This window comes from Natrix helvetica, assembly GCF_964273705.1.
Source record: "Natrix helvetica genome assembly, chromosome: Z".
NCBI classification, from domain to species: domain Eukaryota; kingdom Metazoa; phylum Chordata; class Lepidosauria; order Squamata; family Natricidae; genus Natrix; species Natrix helvetica.
In genome coordinates, this window is record NC_138554.1 from 9,947,925 (window position 1) to 9,970,411 (window position 22,487).

At 45.9% G+C, this 22,487-nt stretch overlaps 1 protein-coding gene across 2 annotated transcripts in view; it reads left to right on the top strand.

The window, feature by feature from the left end:
- The first annotated feature begins 3,060 nt into the window (after window positions 1–3,060).
- The window catches only part of LOC309401075 (rho guanine nucleotide exchange factor 15-like), a 97,233-nt gene continuing 77,806 nt past the window's right edge, over window positions 3,061–22,487 (top strand). For both annotated transcript variants that reach the window (XR_014176753.1, XM_081970019.1), the window contains exon 1: window positions 3,061–3,322. The gene's annotated coding sequence lies outside the window, so the exon portion shown is untranslated. The remainder of the gene's footprint in view (window positions 3,323–22,487) is intronic.

Genomic DNA, 22,487 nt, shown 5'->3' on the forward strand with positions numbered 1-22,487 from the left:
CCACCCAGCCGGTCATTAGGGCAGAGAACCGGTTGTTAAATTATTTGAATCCCACCACTGCCAAGAATGTTTACTTGGGAAATTCTCTTTGGAGGGCCCACAACATGGCCAGCTGGGCGAACAGACACAAATGGAGAGAAGATTTCTATCTGGGAGGCAGGAACTGCCAACTGCACTCAGATCCGACCTGCAAAAGACCAACAACACAGGCGTGTGCGTGATCAACATTTCATGCCTTGGTACCCACCCAAAAGCACACGCTTTAAGGAAGAAAGGATGGCCAGCTGCCAGGCTAGTGAAAGATGCTTTTGCGGTGCCAAGACCAGCAATGGTGCCAAGTGTCGAGTTGGCACCGGGTAACAGACTGGTGGGCAAGATGCCCGTGCGGGTAAAACAGGACATATGGCAGACGACTGAGAAAAGATCAAAAGCTGGAAGAGTCACGGAACGAGCGCAGAAGTCGAATCTAACAGCCAAGGGGAAACGGGTTACGATGGGACGTGGATTCCTGATGCTGTGAAAAGGGCTTTGGGGTTGGATTAGAAGGAGGCATCCTGATTAAAGCTCACACATCTGGGTTGCAAGGGTAAAAAGGACCAGCAGATGGCAGCAGTGATACAGAAAATGTCTAAATCTTGGTTGCCATCTAGTGAGTATCCAGATTTTTTTTCCAGAACAATCCAGGTCGATAGTGGGAAGATGGCGATTCGGTCCGTGATGGCGAGCGGTCACCCCAGCTCAGATTAACCACACATTCCAGCCAGCTGATTTTTTTTGGTCTGTGCCACGCATGCCAGAAACATGTGGGATACGTGAATGCATGTGCAGGGGAGTGGGGGTCGCAGGGAGATGCGTGGGAGGAACACAGGGGGGGGAGGTGTGGCGCCTCCCCCCCATAACACGTTTTTTGTCCCAGAAGGCTGCAGGGAGGCCTGCTAGGCCCAAAACAGGGTGCAAGGGGGGGGGGGTTGTGTGCACATTCGCAGGGAGGGGGAAGGTGGAGGGGGGTCATGCGTACATGCACAGGGGGCCGGGGACGCAGAGAAGGGGTGCCGCACGCACATTGCATTGTGTGTGTGTGAGAGGGAGAGAGAGAGAGAACACCAGAACAAAATCCATGTGGCTCCTCAGGATGGACACTGGTGTTCAATGTATGACTCCATTATTAGGTCCTCCTCTGTGTGTGTGTGTGTGAGAGAGAGAGAGAGAGAGAGAGAGAGAGAGACAGACAGACAGACAGACAGACAGACAGAGACTACAATATCCATGTGGCTCCTCAGGGTGGACACCGGTGTTCAATCTATGACTCTATTATTAGGTCCTCCTTTGTGTGTGTGTGTGAGAGAGAGAGAGACAGACAGACAGAGACTACAATATCCATGTGGCTCCTCAGGGTGGACAACGGGGTTCAATCTATGAATCCGTTATTAGGTCCTCCTGTGTATGTGTCTGTATGTCTGTGTGTGTGTGTGTGAGAGAGAGAGAGAGACAGAGACAGAGACTACAATATCCATGTGGCTCCTCAGGATAGACACCGGTGTTCAATATATGAATCCATTATTAAGTCCTCCTCTGTGTGTGTGTGTGTGTGAGAGAGAGAGAGACAGACAGACAGAGACTACAATATCCATTTGGCTCCTCAGGATGGACACCCTGTTCAATCTATTAATCCATTATTAGGTCCTCCTTTGTGTGTGTGAGAGAGACAGACAGACAGACAGAGACTACAATATCTATGTGGCTCCTCAGGATGGACACTGGTGTTCAATCTCTGAATCCATTATTAGGTCCTCCTGTGTGTGTGTGTGAGAGAGAGAGAGAGACAGACAGACAGACAGAGACTACAATATCCATTTGGCTCCTCAGGATGGACACCCATCTATTAATCCATTATTAGGTCCTCCTTTGTGTGTGTGAGAGAGACAGACAGACAGACAGAGACTACAATATCTATGTGGCTCCTCAGGATGGACACTGGTGTTCAATCTCTGAATCCATTATTAGGTCCTCCTCTGTCTGTGTGTGTGTGAGAGAGAGAGAGACAGACAGACAGAGACTACAATATCCATGTGGCTCCTCAGGATGGACACTGGTGTTCAATATATGAATCCATTATTAGGTCCTCCTGTGTGTGTGTGTGTGTGTGTGTGTGTGTGTGTGTGTGTGAGAGAGAGAGAGAGAGAGAGAGACTACAATATCCATGTGGCTCCTCAGGATGGACACCGGTGTTCAATATATGAATCCATTATTAAGTCGTCCTCTGTCTGTGTGTGTGTGAGTGAGAGAGAGAGACAGACAGAGACTACAATATCCATGTGGCTCCTCAGGGTGGACAGCGGTGTTCAATCTATGAATCCATTATTAGGTCCGTGTGTGTGTGTGTGTGTGTGTGTGTGTGTGTGTGTGTGTGAGAGAGAGAGAGAGAGAGAGAGAGAGAGAGAGAGAGACTATAATATCCATGTGGCTCCTCAGGGTGGACACCGGTGTTCAATCTATGACTCCATGATTAGGTCCTCCTCTGTGTGTGTGTGTGTGAGAGAGAGAGAGAGAGAGGGAAAGACAGAGACTACAATATCCATGTGGCTCCTCAGGATGGACACCAGTGTTCAATCTCTAACTCCATTATTAGGTCCTCCTCTGTGTATGTGTGTGAGAGCGAGAGCGAGAAAGACAGACAGACAGAGACTACAATATCCATGTGGCTCCTCAGGGTGGACACCGGCTGGATGCAATCCATGCGCCCATCAATGAATCCCTCCTCCATGATCCAAGAATCAATCCCTCATCAATCAATTCATCCACCCATCAATCATCCGGAAATCCTGGCGCCTTCACTTGAGCGACAATCACCCTTCGCTAAGTAATAATAGACAGACGACCGGCCGGCGGCTGCCCACGGGGAAAGCTTCTGCCAGGCTTCGCTCGCCGGCGCCTTCCCTCCTCCTCCTCCTCCTCCTCTTCCTCCTCCTCCTCCGCAGGGACCAGCCCCGGGCCAGATCAGGGCGGGGGCGCCTGCACGGGGGCGGATCTCTGAGTCAACTGCGCTGGAGAGGCGGCGGCGGCGGCGGCAGCAGCCGGTGGCGACCGCAGCAGCGGCGGAGGGGATCGGCTTGGCGGCATGAGCCGGGCGGGACAAAGAACGGCTGGGATCGGCGGCCACCGCGGCGGGTGAAACGACCCCCCCTCCAAAAAAACCCAACCCCGCCGGGATCGGCTCTCGGAGAATCCCCGCTCCCTGCTCCGGTTCCCAAAGGCGCTCCTATGCTCCGTCCGCTTGCCTGGATATCGTGAGGCTCGGCGGAGGCTCCGGATGAACGTCCAGGTGGGTTGGGGGGGGGGGGTGATCGCTGGACCCGAGAGGAAGGACGGAGGAAGGACGCGCCGCCCTTCCCCCGATCGACGGAGGGGAATCGGGAGGGGGGGTTTGATCCTGGGGACGCTGCTAGCCTTGCCTCGAACACGTGCAGAGTGCCTGGAGGGGAAAATCGGGAATCTTGGATCCAGAAGCGGCTTTGCCTAAACCTCTGCCCAGCCTCCTTTTGACATCGTAGGTAGGGAAACCAGGCTTCGGGAACGTCTGGATCGGGTCAGGCCTCGCTTAGCCAAGCCGGCTTCAGACGATTCGCGAAACCCCCGAGTCGTGGATTCTGGAGTTTCTTCCGGTTGTGGGAATGCGAACGGCTTGCTTAGCATTCCTGGAGCAGAAACGCCCCGGCAGCGAGAGAGGCTGAGTGGGTGGGTGCAAAGGAATCGCGTGGCATCCAGAGAAGTCTCTTTTGAGGGGTGGGCTATCAAAGCGGATGCGGTCCCATTCATCAGCCTGGCATTTCCAGCCCCCCCCCACTCTCTTTTTTGCCAGTCTTGGGGAGGGGTCCCTAGGGACGCACCATCTGTTGAATTTCAAGGCAGCCTTTCCCCCCCCCCCCACCCCCGGTTTTGGCTGGGGAAAGTGGTGAGCAAGGCTTTTAGGGGAAGCCAAGAATTGACTTTAGTTTCGTGGAAACAACCTTTTTCATAACTCCTTTTTTTTAAGGGGGGAAAAAATGAAAAATGCAATTGCATCCTGTTGGTGGGGTTCCTGTTGGAGTAGAAGACCTCCAAGATCCCCTTCTGTTCTTTCTAGAGTATAGAATTATTTATTCTTGCTTGGCCAAATGTGATTGGACACACAAGGAATTTGTCTTTGGTGCACAGGCTCTCAGTGTACATAAAAGAAAAATAAAATACATTCATCCAGAACCGTAAGGTAAAGAATAGGATACAACACTTAGCGATAGTCATAGGTTACTAATAAGCAATCCGTTTGCACTAGGAAACAAATAAAACAATATAAATGGTACAAGATACAAGCAACATGGTTATAGTCATAAAGTGGGAAGGGATAGGTACTTGGAAGAAAGAATAATAATAGCAATACAGTCTTATTAAATTATTTGACACTTATTTGGCAAGAAATTAAAAGACGCTTGCTCCTGGGGAGGAAAGCTATGACAAATCTAGATAGCATACTAAAAAGCAGAGACGTCACACTGACAACAAAAGTGTGCATAGTTAAAGCTATAGTTTTCCCAGTTGCAATGGATGGATGTGAAAGTTGGACCCTAAGAAAGGTTGAGTGCCAAAGAATGGAGGCATTTGAACTCTGGTGCTGGAGAAGACTCCTGCGAGTCCCTTGGACTGCAAGGCGATCCAACGGGTCAATCCTAGAGGAGATCAACCCTGACTGCTCTTTAGAAGGCCAGATCCTGAAGAGGAAACTCAAATACTTTGGCCGCCTAATGAGAAGGAAGGACTCACTGGAGAAGAGCCCAATGCTGGGAATGATGGAGGACTAAAAGGAGAAGGGGAGAATAGAGAAGGAGGTGGCTGGATGGAGTCACCGAAGCAGTCGGCGTGAGCTTCAATGGACTCCAGAGGATGGTAGAGGACAGGCAGGCCTGGAGGAACGTTCTCCATGGGGTCGCAATGGGTTGGACACAACTTCGCAATTAACAACAACACTATTAAGGAATCAAATATGTACTAGGAACAAATAAAATGATATAAGTTGTAAAGATACAACCCACATGGTTATAGTGGGAAGAGAGAGGTACTAGGAAGGAAGAGAAGAATAATAGTAATACAGTCTTAGTAACTAATTTGACAGCAGGGTGGGAATTAGTTGTTTAGCACAGTGATGGCATTCAGGAAAAAGCCGTCCTTGTGTCTAGTTGTTCCGGTGGGCAATGCTCTGCAAAGGCGTTTTGAGGATAGAAGTTGAAACAATTGGTGTCCAGGATGCGAGGGGTCCGTAAATATTATCACAGCCCTCTTTTTTGACTCGTGCAGTATACAGGTCCTCAATGGAAGTCATGTTGGTAGCAATTGTTTTTTTTGTCTGCAGTTCTAATTATCTGTTGAAGTCTCTATTGTTGCAGTGTTCTGTCGGTGGTGGAAAAACCTGGATGGGTTGGATTGATTGATTGATTGAACGTTTCTAGCAGAGATCCAGATTTGGGTCGGCACGAGAGCCGAGCTGCTTCTTCTTGAGGGTTGCCTTGGGATAATTCCCTGGGATTTGACTCCGGAGCAAGGTTTATCTAGGATGGAGTGTTTGTGTAATGTGGTGTCAGTGCAGCGAGAGGCAGTCGGCCAAAAGAAAATAAACAGTAGTGCGGAGAAACCCGCACAGACAGCTTCGTTCGAGGGGTAACAAGAATATCTTGGTGGTCTGGTTGCTAGGTTGGATTATTTGGGTTTATCTGAAGGATGCTTTGTTGACTGGATCGTGAAGCACTGAGTTTGCATGCGGTACTAAGCCAGGATCCAACGATGCATTTGGTTTTAGTGTTATGGTATCTTGGAAACAAATTCTCTGTATAGTACAAATAGATGTTCGTTTAAGAGAAGGTATAAAAATCCAGGGCTGTAAAAATCCAAATTATCAGTAGAGGTCAGCAAAGAGTAAAAATATTTCTTTACTGTCATCTGATGGATCTTTCTGGTTTTTTAAAAAAAAAATATTTTTATTAAACAGTTTTTAAAAAAGAATTCTTTTTACAATTTCCTTCTATCCAACATTTCCACATCGGTATACATCCATTGTATATGCATTTCTCCCCCCTTGTTTCAATTTCTCTTTGTCTATAGATATAATACTAATATATATATTCCTTAAATTACAATCCTTTTCCATTTATACATGTTTATTCATCTCCACATATACATTGCTAATTTCTAATTCCTGTGTCTTCTTCATTTAGTCTTTCCTTACGCCTATCCTCTAACCATTTGTACCACTCGTTCCATACTATATAATATACTGTTTCCTCCTTATCTTTTATTTCTTTTGTGAGCCTGTCCATCTCTGCTCACTCTAAAACTTTCCTTATCCCATTTTCCTCTGTTGGTATGTTCAGTTTTGGGTATATACTGTTTTCGCTACCATTACAGTGTGTAAAATTAAATATGATCGTATTTCCTTGTAGGTATTCCCAATAAAAATAGTTCCAGTTTCATAATTATTTGCTGTTTAGTTATCTCTTCAAGCCGTTTTCTTATTCTATTCCAATATCGTTTAGGTTTTGGGCACAGCCACCACATGTGGTAGTATGTTCCCTGATCTTGTCTACATTTCCAACAGCTTGGTGATGTATTCGGGTACATTTTAGCCAATCTCGCTGGGGGAAGGTGCCATCTATGGACTATTTTATACATATTTTCCTTGTAGGCTGCTGCCATTATCAATTAATAATTCTGTTTTTATAACCCAGATCTTCTATAGTTTTTGCATTCTGTTGGGTCACAGGCTCACACGAGAACCCTTTGTTAAATAAATGGCGACTTAGTGAGGTATGTTTATAGTTTAAAAGGACCACAGAGGCCATCTAGACCACGGGGTCACCAACCTTTCGGACTTCAGGGACCACGAAATTCATAATTTTAAATCCTGTGGACCACTAATATGATTTTCTTTTTTAAAAAAAAGATAAATAGTATTTAGTGCAATATGAAAAAAATACAAACACTTTTTCTGCAGACCACCAAAATTTTCTCCACGGACCACCAGTTGGTGACCGTTGATCTAGACCAGGGGTGTCCAAACTTGGGAACTTTAAGACTTGTGGACTTCAACTCCCAGAATTCCCCAGCCGGCCATGCTGGCTGGGCAATTCTGGGAGTTGAAGTCCACAAGTCTTAAAGTTCCCAAGTTTGGACACCCCTGATCTAGACTGACTCCTTGGCCATCTATTATTGTGTCAGTGCAAGTCCCTGCTTGGAAACTGAGGAAGGCAAATCCTATTTCTAAAAACTCTTGAGTGGTAGGTGTGATTAAAAGAGACTACCATATTTTTCAGAGTATAAGACGTACCGGAGTATAAGACGTACCAAGGTTTTGAAGAGGCAAATTAAAAAAAAAAGTTTTTGCACTCTGCAAACCTCCCCAAAACGGCTCCTTTTTTCACGAAAACGGACCTATTCCCCCCCCCCCACAAAAAAGGCATAAATAGCCTTTAGGGGGCTTGTAGAGTGCTCCTGGGGAGTGGGGGAGGCCCCAAAACGAGGAAAAAAGCTCTGTTTTTCACGAAAACGGGTCCATTTTTTTGTCAAAAAAATTGCATGCATAGCCTTTAGGGGGCTTATAGAGTGCTCCTGTTGGCTGGGGGGGGGGCAAAGTTGAGCAAAAAATGGCCCATTTTCCACTCATTTCTGCCTTTCCCAGCCCCCAGGAGCTCTCTGAAAGCCTCCTACAGGCTCTGCACGGCATTTTAGTGAAGGGGGCAGGGTTTCGGGAGGCCGAAAATGCTGTATTCAGTGTATAAGACGCACCCAGATTTCCAGCCTCTTTTTTGAGGGAAAAAGGTGCGTCTTATACTCCGAAAAATATGGTAATTCTCACAATATATCTTGGAATCCATGATGGCGTATTGTGGTATTTCACAACCTTGGCTACTTTCAACTGTAAAGACTTCAACTCCCAGAATTCCCCTCTGGCAGGGGGATTCTGGGAGTTGAAGTTCAAACAGTTAAAGTGGCCCAGGTTGGGAAACCTTCAACTGATTGTCTGTTTTGCTTGCCTAGCCTCGTAGGTTTCAGCTCCTTAAATTAGGATTTAAATCCTTTATTTATTTTCTCCTTTTCATTTCCTTTGTTCCCTGTTATCAATCTCTTTCAGCACTTGGTGTAACATGGTTTCACCTGCAAGAGAATAATGGGATGTTGGGCAAGTCTGCCTGTAATTATTACTATTGTTTTGCTTTTTAATTCAACTCTCAATTAGTTGCCTTAAGGAAACTCCCAAAACTTTTTCTTTCCACAGCACCCGTGGAGATACTTACAATACAATACAATACAATAGTAGAGTTGGAAGGGACCTTGGAGGTCTTCTAGTCCAACCCCCTGCCTAGGCAGGAAATCCTATACCATTTCAGACACATGGTTATCCAACATCTTCTTAAAGACTTCCAGTGTTGGGGCATTCACAACTTCTGGAGGCAACTTCTGTTCCACTGATTGATTGTTCTAACTGTCAGGAAATTTCTCCTCAGTTCTAAGTTTGCTTCTCTCCTTGATTAGTTTCCACCCATTGCTTCTTGTTCTACCCTCAGGTGCCTTGGAGAATAGTTTGACTCCCTCTTCTTTGTGGCAACCCCTGAGATATTGGAACACTGCTATCATGTCTCCCCTAGTCCTTCTTTTCATTAAACTAGACATACCCAGTTCCTGCAACCATTCTTGATATGTTTTAGTCTCCAGTCCCCTAATCATCTTTGTTGCTCTTCTCTGCACTCTTTCTAGAGTCTCCACATCTTTTCTACATCGTGGTGACCAGAACTGAATGCCGTATTCCAAGTGTGGCCTTACCAAGGCATTATAAAGTGGTATTAACACTTCACGTGATCTTGATTCTATCCCTCTGTTGATGCAGCCTAGGACTGTGTTGGCTTTTTTGGCAGCTGCTGCACACTGCTGGCTCCTATTTAAATGGTTGTCCACTAGGACTCCAAGACTAGGACTTAGAGAAAATAAAATTAGGGGGCCAGTAAAGAGCAAAGAGAAAGGGACGCAGTGGCTAAGATGCTGAGCTTGTCGATCAGAAAGGTCAGCAGTTCGGACGTTCGAATCCCTAGCGCTGCGTAATGGAGTGAGCTCTCGTTACTTGTCCCAGCTTCTGCCAATCTAGAAGTTCAAAAACACGGGAAGATGCAAGTAGAAAAATAGGAACCACCTTTGGTGGGAAGGTAACAGTGCTCCGTGCGCCTTCGGCATTTAGTCATGCCGGCCACATGACCATGGAGACATCTTCGGACAATGCTGACTCTTTGGCTTTCAAACAGAGATGAGCCCCGCCCCCTGGAGTCGGGATCGACTAACACATATGTGCAAGGGGAACCTTTACCTTTACTTTAAGTCGTGAAACGAGCTGGGGTCCTTGCGAAATTCATTTGTTGCCTTTCTAGTTGACAGCCAACGCTCGGTGTTCCTGAAGCTCATTTGCATCCTTTCACAACTTTACAGCTTGCTACTTCTTGTGCATGGTTTTTCTGCCAAGGAACGCCAGTAGACACGCTCCAGGTGACGTGTTTGCGACAGGTTCTGGACAAGCTGTTGCAAGTCTCTTCCTCTAGCACAGAACGTGTGTGCCTGGAGGACGAGTTTCGTGCGCCGTCGAAGTGGCCTCTTTGGTCCTGGGTGGAGAAGAAGGAAAAGCTCAGGGGGTGAGAGGCCAGCCCGATTTACAAGGAGATCGAAGGATGAGTTGGGTCAACGTCAGAACCGGAGGACGTCATGAAGCCCGAAGCAAACCGGGACGACGGAGGAAATAGTCATTTGGGGCAGGGAAGATAGCGAAATAGACTACAATGGGAGAAGAGTCAGATCCGTCTTTGGGTGCATTCAGTTCGGTGAAGAGGAAGCGTATCGAAATCTTTCCCAGTTGCAATGGATGGCTGTGAAGGTCGGACCATAAGAAAGGCTGAGCGCCAAGGAATGGAGGCCTTTGAACGATGGTGCTGGAGAAGACTCCTGCGAGTCCGTTGGACCGTCAGTCCTAGAGGAGACCAACCCTGACTGCTCTTTAGAAAGCCAGATCCTGAAGATGAAACTCAAGTACTTTGGCCACCTAATGAAAAGGAAGGACTCCTTGGAGAAGAGCCTCATGCTGGGAAAGAAACACTATACCAGGACTGTCAAACTCCCAGCCCACGGGCAGGATGTGGCACGCACTGGCCATGCCCACACCCAGTTTAGCGAAGGGGGGGGGAAGTCCCAATATGACATGTGATGCTGCAGTGACGATCTGAGTTTGACACCCGTGCAGTATACCATTTGAGACAAGTGGCTGCACAATCTCTTTTTCAAAGTCTTTAGTGATGGGGCATCCACAATTTCTAGAGGCAAGCAGTTCCACTGGTTAATTGTTCTCACTGTCAGGAAATTTCTCCTTAGTTCTAAGTTGGTTCTCTCCATAGAATAGAATAGAATAGAATAGAATAGAATAGAATAGAATAGAATAGAATAGCAGAGTTGGAAGGGACCTTGGAGGTCTTCTAGTCCAACCCCGTGCCTAGGCAGGAAACCCTACACCACTTCAGACAAATGGCTATCCAACATCTTCTTAAAGACTTCCAGTGTTGGGGCATTCACAACTTCTGGAGGCAACTTCTGTTCCACTGATTAATTGTTCTCACTGTCAGGAAGTTTCTCCTCAGTTCTAAGTTGCTTCTCTCCTTGATTAGTTTCCATCCATTGCTTCTTGGCCTACCCTCAGGTGCTTTGGAGACTAGTTTGACTCCCTCTTCTTTGGTTAGTTTCTTCCTTGATTAGTTTCCATCCATTGCTTCTTTGCCTGCCTTCGGAGGCTTTGGAGAATAGGTTGACCCGCTCTTCTTTGTGGCAGCTCCTAAGATATTGGAAAACTGCATAGTTCTTCTTTGCGTTAAACTAAAAGGTAAAGAATCCCACGCACATGCTGCTAGTCGTTTCTGACTCTAGGAGGCGGTGCTCATCTCCATTTCAAAGCCGAAGAGCCAGCGCTGTCTGAAGGCATCTCCCTGGTCATGTGGCCAGCATGGCTAAACGCCGAAGGTGCACGGAACGCTGTTACCTTCCCACCAAAGTGGTCCCAATTTTTTTCTACTTACATTTTTTACATGCTTTCGAACTGCTACGTTGGCAGAAGCTGGGGCAAAGAACGGGAGCTCACTCAGTTACGCGTCGCTAGGGATTCGAACCGATGAACGGCCAAGCTTCTGATTGACAAGCTCAGCGTCTTAGCCACCCAATTCCTGCAACTGTTCTTTGTATGGTTTAGCCTTCCACATCCGCATCAGTTTTGTTGCTCTTCTCTGCACTCTTTCTAGAGTCTCAACATATAATACAATAGCAGAGTTGGAGGGGACCTTGGAGGTCTTCTAGTCCAACCCCCTGCCTAGGCAGGAAACCCTATACCGTTTCAGACAAATGGCTATCCAACATCTTCTTAAAGACTTCCAGTGTTGGGGCATTCACAACTTCTGGAGGCAAGCTGTTCCACTGATTAATTGTTCTAACTCTCAAGAAATTTCTCCTCAGTTCTAAGTTGCTTCTCTCCTTGATTAGTTTCCACCCATTGCTTCTTGTTCTACCCTCAGGTGCCTTGGAGAATAGTTTGACTCCCTCTTCTTTGTGGCAGCCCCTGAGATATTGGAACACTGCTATCATGTCTCCCTTAGTCCTTCTTTTCATTAAACATACCCAATTCCTGCAACCGTTCTTCATACGTTATAGTCTCCAGTCTCCTAATCATCTTTGTTGCTCTTCTCTGCACTCTTTCTAGAGTCTCCACATCTTTTCTACATCGTGGTGACCAAAACTGAATGCAGGATTCCAAGTGTGGCCTTACCAAGGCCTTATAAAGTGGTATTAACACTTCACGTGATCTTGAGTCTATCCCTCTGTTGATGCAGCCTAGAACTGTGTTGGCTTTTTTGGCAGCTGCTGCACACTTTTTTTTTTATATATATATTGCGATGACCACAACCGGGTACAATATTAAAAATTAGCCTCTTCCACCTTATAAGGGTGTTGCATGGTGGGTGGAATACAATGAAGACAGATCTTTATCTAAGTTGTCTTCAGCTGCTGGAAGTAAAACAGGATACAATCCCTTATCGTGGACCCCAAAGGGATTTTGGGTTGGCCGTGGAAAAAAAGCCTTTGTTTTTAATTTGTTATTTTGCTCGCCTTGTCTGTCGGTTCCGTCAATACAATTGAAAAAAGTGAGATGCTCATTGTTAAGCCGTTTGGATTGTTGACCAAAAAAATGGACAGAAGTTAGCAGTCACATGGCGATGCTGTTGAATTTGGATCCTCCTTTTATTGGCTTCCTCTCTTGATGCAATCCGTTTTTATTTTTTTTTAAAAAAACAGCTTCACTTTGTTTTTCTTATCGGTTGCATTTTTGCAGTGACATGCGGTGAGGTTTATGGCTGGTGAGGCACTGACACAGTGGTGGGTTTCGAATTTTTTTAGACTTGTGGACTTCAACTCCCAGAATTCCACAGCCATTCATGCTCAGTTCTGATTTAAAGCGTCAGCATTTGTTTTTTCTCCTTTGCGCCCTCTACTATGAGGCAGGAGAACTGCGTGCCTCACCTACGTCAGGAATTTTTAGGCTTTTAACCCTTGCTTAACTCTGCTCGAGTGATCATAAAACGCCTAAAGTCAGACTAGATGAGGCATGCAGTTCTCCTGCCTCATGGTAGAGGGCGCTTTTTTAGAGGCTTTTTTAAACAGTTAAGCAGAGTAAACCACGGTGAGGCAGCAACTAGCTCAGCCTGACCTCAGCTCTCGCCTTTTTCCTGTTACTTTTCTTTTCTTTTCATGATGACAGTGGTGAGGCTGTGCCTCCCCTGCCTCCGACTGCACGTCGCTGCATTTTTGGATTCAACAGCCTTTCGGTTTTTATTGAAGTTGAAATTATAATGCTGCCTAAGCAACATTAAAAGGAAAGAGAAGGTATTTCGGCTTAGTACCACCTCGTTTAAACACATGGTTGAAATTTACTTTAAATTACTTTCTTATTGCTGTTGAAGATTCGTAGGCCTTGATATATTACCGGTAGTAGGAACTGCATTGAAATCTCTTCCTTTCAGTGATGTAGTGTCAGCAACTTCTGGAGGCAAGTTGTCCCACTGAACAATTAGGGTTTATCTCCAGACGTTGTGGCTACTCCATCAGTGGAGGTTTTAAGAAGAGGTTGGAAAACCATTTGTCCGGGAGTACAGGCACCCAGTGTGCATATGCGTGCTGGGAAGATTATCTTCCAGTTTCCGGCACGCGTGTAAGCACCGGCCACCTGGTCTTCCGGTTTCTGGATGAAGACCACCTGTCCGGTGTGCTTACGGATACCGAAAACCGGAATATCATTTCCCCAGCATGCGCATGCTCACCGGGCGGCTACTCTTCCGGTTTCCGCCACTCCCACGTGCGTGAAGACCAGCTGGCCAGCGTGCTGGAACCTGGAAGAGCACCGAGTGATGGCTCACGGGGCCAGAGAGATGGCTCTGTGTGCCACTTCCGCTACGTCTGCCATAGGTTCGCCATCACGGGTGTAGGGTTTTCTGCTTGGACTAGAAAAGGGGTCGACAACCTTAAAGACTCACAGAGCCACAAAGGTCCTAACCGGAAGCCCCCCCCCCCGTTCAACCAGAAGTCCGGTTCCCCCACCATAGAGTCTCCTCCTAGCGCAGCATCCTTTTTCCTCTACCTGTCCTAACGGAAAGCCCTATCAATTGTGGAGCCGACTGGCGACAGGGAGCCGCAGCAGAGGGCTGAAAGAGCCACATGCGGCTCCAGAGCTGCAAGTTGCTGACAGTCCCTTCCAACTGTTATTCTGCATTCTAAAATCTCAGAGGATGCCAACTGTTGTTCAGAAACAATTAACAACCACAATTCATCTTGGAACAAGCCAAAGCGTTGGTCCGGGTTCTGAAATAATGTAGGATGTTCCAAGAAGATTTGGGCTCATGAGGCAGAAGGGAACAATGAGGACAAGCGATAAATCATCCCAAATTACATAATTGTGTTTGGAAGTTGGAACTGAAGGGTGGGATTTGTGTTGTGGTGACTCAAAGACTTGCTGTGCGTGACCTTGTTCGACCCTCTCCGTTTATCCTTAAGCTGTGGGATGTTCTCTCTGCAAGATGGGATGGCTTTCTTCCGATACTGGGTCTAAGGTTCTAAAGCTGAGATCCAGTTTGGTTTTGGCCCAACTTAGGTTCGAATCTCCTTAAGAAAAGTTTTTAAAAAGTCAGGCAGCGGGAGGATGAGAAAGGACCAGAAGATCGGCTGATGGTTAAATTGAAGATTTTATTTAAAGAGGAAAATATGTTCTTCTTTGGCTGTCACTTCTGGCATTTGTGCTTGTGAAGAGAAAATTTTTGCTATTGTTGATTAGAAAGATTTGTTGTTATAGAAATGGCTGGTTATATATTAATGTGTAAAAGTAAAACGTTGAGATTGGAGTGTATTTATCTTGTACTGTGCTAGGAAAAGTTGGAAGTCCCCTTTTCTTTCTTTTTCTCTTCCACCTTGTATTTTACACTCCCTTTTCTCGTTCCTTTCCCTTCCCTTAATTTCCTATTTTCTTTTCTTTTTTGTATTTTATATAATTTCTATCTATCTATCTCATTATATATTATATTATATTATATTATATTATATTATATTATATTATATTATATTATATTATATTATATTATATTAACATTACATTACATTATATTATATTATATTATATTATATTATATGATACGTATTATATTATATTTATTATATTTATTATATTACCGCAGTGCAGAGGAAACCCGCCTCTTAATGCAACATTTTGCTTAAAATTAGCCATTACAAGACAATTATGGACAGTGATATGAATCTTTCCTTTTTCCTCATTGGAAAATTCTCCTTTCTTTCTTTCCTCCCTTCCTTCCTCTCTTTCTTTTTCCTCCCTTCCCTTTCCTCCCTTCTCCTTCCTTTCTCTTTCCTTTTTCTCCCTTCCCTCTTGTCCTTTCTTCCCCTCCCCTCCCCTCCCCTTTTCCTTCCTTCCTTCCTCTTTCTTTTTTCTCCCTTCCCTTCCCTTTCCTCCCATTCCTTCTTTTCTTCCTCTCTTTTTTCTCCCTTCCCTTCCCTCTTGTCCCCTCCCCTACTGTTTTCCTTCCTTCTTTTTTTCTTTCCTTTCTCTCTCTCTTTTTTCTTTCCTTTCTCTCTCTTTTTCTCCCTTCCTTTCCCTCCGCTCCCCCTTTCCTTCCTTTCTTTTTCTTTCCTTTCTTTCTTTCTCTTTCTCCCTTTCCTTTCCTTCCCCTCCCTTCCCTGACCCTTTTCCTTCCTTCCCTCCTTCCTTCCTCTCTCTTTTTTCTCCCTTCGTTTTCCTCCTGTTCCCTTCCTTCCCTTTCCCCTTCCTCCCCCTCCCCTCCCCTCCCCCTTTCCTTCTTTTCTTTCTTCCCTCCTTCCTTCCTGTCTCTTTTTCTCCCTCCCCCTTTCCTCTCGTCCCCTTTCTTCCCTTCCCTCCCCCCTCCTCCCCTTTTCCTCCCTCCCTTCCCCTACATAATGAAGAAAATGGAGGGAGCAATTTCTCTTTGGGGGTCTCAACCTCCAATTTCCACCGAGCCGGAGAGATGAAAAAGAATCTCCCTTCTGTGGGAATCACATTCCTCAATTTGCATTCAACTCCAGTCACTTCAAACAGAGCATAAAATCCAAGATGATGCTCAAAGAGAAACAGTGGACAATGATGAATAGGGAACGGAGATGAACAATAAGCCCTCTGCTTGTGCTATGGCTTGTAAATTTCTTCAGAATTTCTATACTGGGAGGGAAAATTGAGCAGGCTTTCGTTGCCCTGTCAGTTGGACAGCTTTCCGGAGGCTTCCCTGAAGGCTCCGGAGGGCAAAAACCGGCCCTATGAGCAAACCGGAAGTGACTTCCAGTTTGTCCGTAGGTCCGTTTTTCGACCTCCAGAGCCTTCAGGGAAGCCGGAGGTCGAAAATCAGCCTTACGGACAAACCTGAAGACACCATTCTCGAACCTCCGGATTTCCCGTACGTCCGTTTTTCACCCTCCGGAGGCTTTAGGGCATCGGGGGGCAGGGGAGGCTGTTTTCGGCCTCCCCGGGCTCCTAGAAAGTCTCTGGAGCCTGGGGAGGTCAAAAAAACCGCAGCAAAAGCAGGATGTGTGTATGTTGCATGCATAGCATTATGGGTGTGGCACGCCAGTGTACGACACCCCCCCCCCCCGTGCTCCCTCCACTTTTGGCACAGGAGCCAAAAAAGGTTCGCCATCACTGTCCTAGAAGAATGAAATATTTTATGAAATATTAAAAAGGCAGAATATTTATATTTCCCTGGATGAGAAATGGAGAAACATGTTTTTTTAGAGGCAGGCTCTATCTTAATAGCCCCCACTTTTCTTAATAGCCTTCAGCAGATGTCAGCACTTAAGAGATAGCTAGCTCTATTCATAAGGAAATACCCTCACCCAAGATCCCACAAGGGTAGGATTAGCCCTCAGCCACAATAGGCATTGCCCAAAGCCCCTTTATTGCATCAGCCCAAACTTCAACCAAATGTAGCTCAGACAAACTCCTAGGATGGAAGTCTGACAGCAGGCAATAGAGTACATGCCCTTGTATAGGAACAGGAAGCTCAAGTGCAAAGCCCAAGAAGAAGTATAAAGCGCCCCCACTCTTAGCTCCATGTGGTCAGCTGCACCAGAAACACAACTTACGTGGACCTGTCCATCAATAAATGGACCCTCTATCGAATCAGCCTCCAGCCTCCATTTTGTCTCCAGTGCCTTTCTCCTGGCTTGGACCTGGACACAGATATTTCTTCCAATGGTATCCTGTATCACACTGAATGGCACCCAGCCAACATCTGAATTTAATTGCTGTCTTAATTTCCCATAATGCCCTGCGATCAGTGGTGGGCTTCAATTTTTTTTAGAACCTCTTCTGTAGGTGTGGCCTGCTTTGTGGGAGTGGCTTGCCAGCCAAGTGACTGGGTGGGAGTAGCTTGCCAGCCATGTGACCGGGTGGGAGTGGCTGGCCAGCCATGTGACCGGGTGGGAGTGGCTTGCCAGCCATGTGACTGAGTGGGAGAGGCTTGGCAGTCATGTGACTGGGTGGGCGTGGCCAACTTGTTAAATGTGGTGAAACTCACTTAACAACGCTCTTGATTAGCAACCAAAATGTTGGCTCAGAAACTCTGGTATTTGAAGCACGCAAGTCTTAAAGCTGTCAAGTTACAAGACCCTTGCACCCCTAACCCTTTAGAAAAAAAAAACCCAGGGGTGTTCAAACTTGACAGCTTTAAGACTTGTGGACTTCAACTCCCAGAATTCCTCCTCCAGTCATGTTGGCTCAGGAACTCTGTCATTGAAATGTGAAAGTCTTAAAGCTGTCAAGTTACAAGACCCTTGCACCCCTAACCCTTTAAAAAAAAAACCCAGGGGTGTTCAAACTTGAGAGCTTTAAGACTTGTGGACTTCAACTCCCAGAATTCCTCCTCTCGCTCTTCATCTTGATGATGTGCGGACAGGCGGGGGGGAGGGAGCTGGAACCAGTTCTAAACGGCACTGTAGATTTGTGGAACCTCTTCTATAGAAGAGGTTAGAACTGGCAGGAACCCAACCCCTGCCTGTGATGTAGCTGTTCCAGCGGCATTGTGGGAAAGGGGTAGCACTGCTGGATTCTCCACCCTTCACTGTTCAATGCAATGGGACTATTATGTTCTCTCTCTCTCTCTCTCTCTCTCTCTCTCTCTCTCTCTCTCTCTCTCTCTCTCTCTCTCTTTTTTTTTTTTTTTTGTATTATCTGAGGACTTTACCCTCCTTCAACACCTGCTAATTCGGGCTCCAAGTTAAATAGATTTTATAATGACCACCTGCTGTGAAAAAAATGAGGGGAGAAGGAAAGGGCGGGTGAGCTCTCGGGCGAGCTCTCGGTGCCGTTCATCCGTTTATAGCCTTGCGTGTCTTTGAAGGAGGAAAACTGGGCGGTCATAAATCATTCTCTCTCCAATCTTCGGGCAAAGAGCTAACAAAGGGAAATGTAGCCTTGTAAAATGGAGAAAGCTCCTCAAATCAAACATTTTGCTAAGAAAAATAATAATAATATATACCCATCCCTGTTGATCACAGTTGGGAACAGTTGCCTGGACGCACTTCCAACATAAAGAGACAAATACTGATTTTTTAAAAAAATAATGTCATTTTTTTTTTCCCCATTTGGAATGAGGAAGAAGTGACCATCTTCCCCTGAAAATAAGACAGGCTCTTATTTTCTGTTGATTCCCCGAAATAAGTGCTTGGCCTTATTTTCGGGGAGGCCTTTTTATTTTTGAGGTGCAGGAGGTCCCTTAACCTCGACCCGCAGATCAGCTGATTCAGAGAGGGCCGGAAATTCGGTCTTTGTTTCTGGCACACTCTTGCCAGCCCTAACGTCCCTGGGCCTGTCGATCTTTTTGCGGCCGCTGCTAAGAGAAGGGGCGTGGTAGCTAGGGTTTGCGATAGCGGCCTCCATAAGACTGTTCCATGTGGGGTGCGTGAGACATGTTCCTCCCTTTCCCCCAGGAAATGGCGGGACCGGCTGCACATGCGTTTAGATGTTTTAGGAGAGGGCTTATTTTCAGGGGAGGGTGTATTTTTAACGCATGCACTCAAAAGTCTGATTGGGCTTATTATCCGGGAACGTCTTATTTTCGGGAAAACAGAGTAATGAATAAAAGAATAGAAATAGAAATAAGAGAGAAAAAGCAATGTACATATTTTAACACAACAAGATATATGTACCGTATATTCCGCCGTATAAGGCGACTGGGCGTATAAGGTGACTCCCTAATTTCAGGCGCCCACGAGCCGGCTGAAAGCCTCCACGCTGCGGGGCTTTTGTAGTTTGAGCTCAGCGCCTTCCTCCTGCAGACCGCCAGCCAGACCTTACTAAGCCATCCCAGTGTTCATCCATCCACGTAGCCAGACGAGGAGTGCCGAGGTTATCGCTTGAAAGGCCGGTGTCTGTGCTGGTAATGGTGTGGCTTTTTGCTTGCCGGCATTACTTTTTGTTTCAATTTTTTGGTATGGCCTTTCTTATACCTGGCGTATAAGACAACCCCCGATTTTATTTTTATATTAAATTTTTTTAATAGGTTTTACAATTATCACCCCCCTTACCCTTCCCTCTTCCCCCCCCCCCGACATTTAACAACCGTACGCTAACATAAGCTAACTAATTTTAACATGTTACCATTCTTGTGCTTTAACTCCCCCTTTATTAAACTAGCTTTGAATAAGTTGTAGCATTCCTTATGCCTTCATTCATAAAGTAACTGAAATGTTTTAGTTTGTTTGTTTGTTTGTTTGTTTGTTTGTTGTTTTGTTTATTTGGATTTATATGTCGCCCTTCTCCAAAAGGACTCAGGGCGACATACAACATTAAAAAAACACACATCCCAAAAGTTAAAAAAAATTAAATACATATCCAAAAAAACAAACTGAATTTAAAAGACAATACATTTAAAAAATGAGATAAAAATTTCTACTTGGAAACCACTTCTGGACTTTATGCTTGAGGTGGGGGGAAAAATGAAACTTTGATTTTGGGTTTTACCAGTCAGATAGATTTATTGTTATAGAAATGGCTAGACTATTACTACTACTACTATACCACTACCACCACTTTACTACTACTTTACTACTACTTTACTACTAGTAGTATGTAAAAGTAAAAAGTTGAGGTTTGATGTTAGTGCCTTATTCTACTGCACTAAAGGGAAGACAGAAGTCGATGCCTTTTTTTCTTTTTTTCCCCTTGCTTTCCCCCACTCTTCTCTTCCTTATTCCCTTTCCTAATTTCCCTACTATTTACTTCTGTATTTTCTTTGTATGCTATATTATAAAGTAATAAAATTGTTTAAATTGACATTAGGTGCTGACGAGCCATATAGCACTTATCTTGGGCCTGCTCTAATTCTGAACGCTCATTAAGCAATTAGTTATGAGTCAAGGACTACCTCTACGATAACTAAAATACGTAATCTTATACTTTCTCCTTGCTTATCCTTGCCACCGTTCCCTCGTTCTTTAGTTTCACTTCTGCAGGGTTTTAGATTGTAAATTCTATGGGCAGAGACTTCTCTTCCAGTAGCCTGTAATTTGTATGTCTGCTGATACAACACCAGGAGCAGTTCAAATCAAACACCAAACAACAACAAACTGTAAATTCATCCTGTGTCTTCCTTCAACTCTATGAATGCATGGACATGTCTATCTGGTTTCTTTGGTGTTTTTCTCTTCCTCTTTCCAAGCGGTGGCTCAGTGGCTAAGACGCTGAGCTTGTCGATCAGAAAGGTCGGCGGTTCGAATCCCTAGCGCTGCGTAACGGAGTAAGCTCCCGTTACTCGTTCCAGCTTCTGCCAACCTAGCAGTTCGAAAGCACGTAAAAATGCAAGTAGAAAAATAGGAGCCACCTTTGGCTGGAAGGTAACAGCGTTCTGTGCCCCTTCGGTGTTTAGTCATGCCGGCCACATGACCACGGAGACGTCTTCAGACAGCGCTGGCTCTTCGGCTTTGAAACGGAGATGAGCACCGCCCCCTAGAGTTGGGAACGACTAGCACGTATGGGTGAGGGGAACCTTTACCTTACCTTCCAAGTTGAGTTTAGGATTTCTTCATTTAATCTTCAACCTTGGAATGTCTTGATCACCTAGTGGTCTCCTTTCCTTACTGATTCTGATGATGTATTTTTTAATTCAGCCAAGGTTGCCTTGGTGCCACAATGGACCAATAACAGAAGTGAGCCACACAAGGGCCCAGTCCCCTGTAATATGTGTTACCTCCCCCTCGTAGATTTGTGCACAGGAATTATATTAAGCAAGAGGAAGCAGAAAATATGAAACCTGTCTGAGTCAAGGGCAAAGTAATGATATTAGATGAATGCAATTAAATTTAGCCACGTCACTGCTTCCCTAGAATTTTTATAGTCTGCTTCAAAGTCTCCACAGCCATAAGGAAGTGTTTTTTTATCATTGGCACCTTCTGATATTAAAATAAAATAAAGTATATTGCTTTTTCTACCTTCCTTGTCAAATCTGCAGCTTTGGGATTTTCTAAGGGGGCTGGACTAGAAGACCTCCAAAGGTTCCTTCCAGCTCTATTCTGTGTTAATGGGGCCCTATCCGGTACAGGTAGTTCTCAACTTACAATCGTAATTGAGTCCCAACATTTCTGTGGCTAAGTGAGACATTTCTTAAGTAAGTCCTGCCTGTTATTACAACCTTTCTTGCCACATGTCTTAAGTGAATCACGACAGTGGTTAAGTGAGCAACACGGTTGTTAAGTGAATCAGCCTTCCCCATTTTGTCTTCGCTCGTCAGAAGGTCGCCAAAGCGGATGCGGGACCCCAGGACATTGCAACTGTCATAAATATGAATCTGTTGCCAAGTGACTATAAATTTTAATCACCCCGGAGATACTGCAACAGTCATAAGTGTGAAAAATGACCATAAGTCGCTGTTTTTCAGTGCCGTTGTTAACTGTGAACGGTCCCTAAACCAACTGTTGTAAGTTGAGGACTGCCTGTATTATCTGAGCCCTACCCTGCTTAGTTTCTAAATCTAATCCATCTACAGTTTTTAGATTGATGTAAAAAAAAACAAACCAGAAGCCTCGGACAGAGGCCTCTGCCAACAAACTATTCTCCAAGGCACCTGAGTGTAGAACAAGAAGCAATGGGTGGAAACTAATCAAGGAGAGAAGCAACTTAGAACTGGGGAGAAATTTCCTGACAGTTAGAACAATAAATCAGTGGAACAGAAGTTGCCTCCAGAAGTTGTGAATGCCCCAACACTGGAAGTCTTTAAGAAGATGTTGGATAGCCATTTGTCTGAAATGGTATAGGGCAGCGATGGCGAACCTTTTTTGGCTCGCGTGCCAGAAGTGGGGGGAGCGCATGGGGGTCGTGTGCAGGCGTGCCGCACCCATAATGCAATGCGCGACCGCCCCAGTGCGCATGCGTGCACTACAGCCACTCCCCCCTCCATTTTTACATGGTTTTTTCGCCCTCCCCAGGCTCCAGAGGCTTTATAGGAGCCTGGGGAGGGCGAAAAGAGCCTTCCCCGCCCCCCCCCGGAGACCCTCCGGAGGCTTCAGGGATCGTCCAGAGGCTTCCCTGAAGCCTTCGGAACACTTAAAACGCCCCTCTCGGAGGGTCATTTTAAGCGTTCCGAAGGCTTCAGGGACTGTCCGGAGGCTTCCCTGACGCCTTCGGAGCGTTTGCTCGGAGGGTCGTTTTAAGCGTGCCGAAGGCTTCAGGGACTGTCCGGAGGCTTCCCTGACGCCTTCGGAGCGTTTGCTCGGAGGGTCGTTTTAAGCGTGCCGAAGGCTTCAGGGACTGTCCGGAGGCTTCCCTGACACCTTCGGAGCGCTTAAAACGACCCTCCGAGCAAACGGGAAGTGACTTCCGGTTTGCTCGAAGG